The 4,763-nt window shown below is 45.1% G+C and overlaps 1 non-coding gene across 1 annotated transcript; it reads right to left on the bottom strand.

Moving 5' to 3' along the window:
- Positions 1–1,898: 1,898 nt before the first annotated feature.
- Positions 1,899–2,026, bottom strand: LOC115032047 (small nucleolar RNA SNORA17). Its single transcript, XR_003837694.1, has one exon. It is a non-coding gene; the product is annotated as a small nucleolar RNA SNORA17 (small nucleolar RNA).
- Positions 2,027–4,763: the final 2,737 nt, after the last annotated feature.

Raw genomic sequence — 4,763 nt, 5'->3', positions numbered from 1 at the left:
CATCCAACCTGTGGCTTCTGTAGAGTCTACATGAGTGTTTTCCCAGGAGAAATTAAAGCATGCATATTTCTAAGACTTATTTTTGTCATTCTAAACCATGTGTCTGAGGGTGGATGGGCATGCCTGAGTCAGTGCCAGGGAGGCTAGAGGTGTTAGATTCCCCAAGGGCTGGAGTTATAGGGAGGTGGAGCTGCCTGACTTGGATGCTAGCATAGGAAACACATCAGTGGTTGCCTGTAAGGATGGCAGACAAGAGGGGACACAAGGAAACAGAGAGAAGGACAAGTTATAAAACACAGAAGGCAATTTTCAGGGGTGATGGGTATTTTTATTATTATTATTATTATTATTATTATTATTATTATTATTTAACAATGGAGATAATCTTAAAGATAGATATGTCAAAGTTTCCCAAATGGTACGTGTTGGTACACATGGCTTATTGTATAGCCAGTATACATCAATAAAGCTGTCAGGAAGGTGTGTTTACAGAAGTGACATGTGTTACTGGGTCTGCCACAGTGACAGACTTCTAACACAAGCTGTGTGTACCTTCTGAAACTGGGTGAACTGCGTGCGGATCTCTCAGAGATTTGCTTGTCTCCCTCAACAAGTGCTGTACTTAAAATGAGCATGTTTGTTTGTACTTAGACCGCATAACTAGCTTTTAAATGTTAGTGTCTAATCAATGGCTATTTAAAATCTCTGGCTGTTAGAGTCTCTCACTCTGTGCTGGTTTAAGGCTGGGTTTGGAGTGCTGACATTGAACCCAGGGCCCTGTACATGTTAGGCAAGCAGCTCTATACAGAGTCTACAGAGTCATGCTCTCGGCCCCTCCCACACGGTGCTTCGGGTATCTGTCACCTGTGAGATGCTCTCTGAGTCATTACAGGAGGGTCTAGTGATCTAAGTGAATCAACTAAGCTTCGGGGAAAATGAGGAGGCAGGGCCAGGGAGTTGGAGCAAGGGCAGGAAGGATTGAAGTATTGAGACCTCATTGCCCTATAAGTTCCTAGTCACCATAAAGTTCTCAGAGACCAGGATTAACACTTGACACCTTGACCGCTTTAAAAAAAAATGACAGACTGAAGTATGACAGAACATTTAGATGATCTGGTCCTAGATTGGATGCCACATGAGTGGAATTGTTTCCCCTGACTAAGTAAGTGGCTTAGAACAAATAGCACAAGTTTGTTCTCAAAATTCCCAGAGGAGCCTCACACAGCTCAAACCCATGGGTCAGCGGCACAGCCTCCTGGAGGCTCCAAGGAAGAATTCATTCTTGACTTCTTCAAATGTCCACAACCTGCCAGCATTCCTTGGCTGGCACCACATCATTCCAATTTCTGTATTCATTGTCAAACAGACTTCTGCTCTCTCCTGACCCTCTTGTCTCATTCTTATGAAAAATTTTGTGATTACATAGGACCCCCCTAAATAATTCAGGGTTATCTCCTCATCTCAAATCATATGTTCCCTTCAGTCATTGCAGCTTACTTGTACCCGAAAAGTAATATATTCACAGTTCCTGTGGATCCAAACAAATACGTATTTTTTAAAATCTTTAATTATCTTATTTATATGAGTACACTGTAGCCGTCTTCAGACACATACCAGAAGAGGGCATTGGATCCCACTATAGATGGTTGTGAGCCACCATGTGGTTGCTGGGAATTGAACTCAGGACCTCTGGAAGAGCAGTCAACGCTCTTAACCGCTGAGCCATCTCTCCAGTCCAAATATGTATTTTTATATTTTTAAACTTTTTATTAGTTCTTTGTGAATGTCACACCTCTCTCTCCTCCCTTCATACCCTCCCTGCCCTCCCAGGTCTGTGTGGTACTGGACTGGTGGTTATCTCAGGCTAGCTTCCTGTCTAGTCACCTCGGGCTTACTTTTCTCCAGGAATGTCATTCAAAAGTCCATAGGCCAGAACCCTGAGCATAGACACAGCCTCTCTCATCTCTGCCACCTACTGACGTACATGTGACACAGCAGCCACACCTACAACACCTCTAGGGGCAGACTGAATGCATACTTTTTGAGGGGAGACTTTAGGGACAAGAGGAAATTTTCCCTTGGCCCGATGATGATGGGTAAATTGATAATAGATATGAAATCAGTACATTATGGGGGGGAAAGGCATACATTTATTTAATGTGTATATGTATATATTTTCACATATAAAGTATGGGGACCCAAAGAATGTTTAATTGGTTAAAGCTAAAATAAGGGGGTGGGAGGGTCATCAGACAATTTCCAAAGGCTTGTAGAGAATTTCCACAAGAGGTGACTGAGCCTAAAGAGAAGAGAATGACTTGAGGCAAAGTTCCTTTGGGTTCTGGCTGGGATGACAAAATGACAAGCAAGGTGACCAAGGGTAAATTTTCAACTTCATTCAAAACCCGCTGTGCAAAACAAAGTCTCCCAGGTGACTTCCCAGAGCTGCCACAAGAAGAACAGGTGTGAAGGCCACTCTGACTGGCAAATGCTTTTGTCTTTTTTTTTTCCTGATCATGTGACAAGATCTCTAGAGACAGGGCGTGGTCATTACCTTTGTGTATCTGTGGCCAGAACATCTGACAGAAGAAACTGAAGGAGAAGGGGGTCATCTTGGCACACCTCATCAAACACACAGTTCACCACAGTGTGGAAGGCACGGTGGAGCTCATGGTGGCAGAATCTGTTCACATCAAGATGGACCAAGAAACTGAAAATGGCCAGAACTAAGGGCCAGACTTTAACTTCAAAGACCCGCCCTAGTGAGCTAACCTGCCCCTGAGGTCTCACCTCCCAGAGGCTCCAGGGCCAGAAGCCGAAGAACAAGCCTGGGGCCGTGGAAGAACCATTTAAGACTTGAGTGTAACTGGGATCATTGATTGCATTTCTTTTGGAAGACATCTCCTCAGTGGATGACAAACCTTCCCTGGGAAGGCAAGAGGAGGTTTTCTTCCCTTTGAGGCAGTACCTCAGGTCTTCCTATTTCTTTTGATTCAGAAGCAATGATACTTTGGAGTATCAGTTCCATGCACAGTTACTGATCAGGACCTGTCTTGTCAACCACAGTATGTCAACTACAGAAAGCAATTTGCAAAAAGGCAGTTTATTCATGAAACGGCCAATACTGAAGATGCAGGTACTTCAAGATTTTAATCCACTGTCCATAGTCTATGATTTGGACACAGAGTATTTGGATGTGGCTTCTTGGCAACTAAGTGAGGCTGGTACCCTTAGTGACAACTATCCACATCAATATCCTACAGAATCCTTTGCCAGCATGCAGAAGCATCCTAGTCTGTCATCTTAATGCCACACACTGAGCGTTCCCAACAGTCTTCCTGGCTACCACTTTAACCTTTGGAACAGATGCTAGGTGACCTTGAACCAGGCACACCTCAAAGCGATTCTAACTCCTCTCTTTCTTGTACCATGACCTTAACCTGAACATGCTCAGAAATGTGCTCCTTAATTGAGCATGCTCAGACATGTACTTGCCCCCTGAAGTACTTTCCTATATAAACATAGTAGGTCCCCCAAATAAAATCCCTGGGCTCCCTTTGTTCCAGGAAGGCATTGCCATGGAAATAACTCCTTTATCTGCCACAGGGAGCAAACCTTTCTCCACTCATTTTTTGTTTGTTTGTTTGTTTGTTGTTGTTTTGTTTTTTTGGCACAGCTTGATTTGTTTATCTGGGGCTTTGCACTCAACCAGGATGTACATCTATCATGTTTTGTTACAGTAAGAAAGAGGATGGGGGACTGGAGAAGGAAAAGCAAAGACATAGATGGTATGCACATGTGTGCATAGTCAAGCCTCGGGGATTTTCATAGGGAAAAAGTTGAGAGTGTAATGATGCCAGCACAGAGCATAGACTGAAGCACTGGATGCTCTGAGGGAGCAGTCTGGAGCTCTCCGAAGTCAAATGGTTCCCCACTGGGTCCTTGAATGGCGCCATTGAACGGTCTGTGGTTTCAATGGGTTTGAGTGATCTTGGCGCTCCTGAGAAAGAGCATGGGCAACCACCATCACTTTGACAGCTATACCCAAGTTGATACGACAGCAAGGCTGTGGACACAGAGCTGCAAAGCTTCTTAAAATGGCAATGAACAAGAGTGAAGCTAGAGGCGCCATTGGGATTCTCCCGTTACTCTACCTATCACACCCACCCTGCTTGATGAGACCACTTTGATTGCTGATCAGCCCCCAAGCTAACTTCTCTGACTCTCCTGGTCAGTTCTCATTGCAGGTAGACCTCAGGGATCGCCCCAGACCACTTTGCTCTCTCCCCTGTCTTCTTCCTAGTAGCTGCCCTAGTAGCTGCTGGACAGCTCCTCTCAGCTCCTCCAAATCTACTGAAATTCCTGCCTTTTGCTACCCACCAGTTCACACAGCCTCTTCCCTGTGAAGCCTTTGCTTATCTGTGGCTAAGGAGTGCTCCTGATTCCCTGGGGTTCCAGAGGGTTAGAAAATGGCATTCAACCTGTCCTGGGGAGTGGCGCTACAGTTTGAAATGTCCTACATAGGCTAGGGTTTGAGCACTTGGTCTGCAGCCTGTGGTGTTGCTGCTGTTTGGGAAGGTTGTAGAACCTTTAGGAAGTGAAGACTAGAGGAAGTGGGTCACTGGTGGGTGTGCCTTGAAGTCTTACGGCTCAACTGCACTTCCTGTCCCGTATCTACTTCATGATCTGTTGAGATACAAAGAGTCTCAGCCACATGATTCCACTGGCACAAAGTTGATCATGCCTTCCCTACCAGGATGTGC

Source organism: Mus caroli, unplaced genomic scaffold (assembly GCF_978045245.1).
Source record: "Mus caroli unplaced genomic scaffold, Mus_caroli_1 scaffold_11, whole genome shotgun sequence".
Classification (NCBI taxonomy): Eukaryota; Metazoa; Chordata; class Mammalia; order Rodentia; family Muridae; genus Mus; species Mus caroli.
Note: the sequence above shows the minus strand (reverse complement) of the source record. Positions and strands in the feature narration are given on the sequence as shown.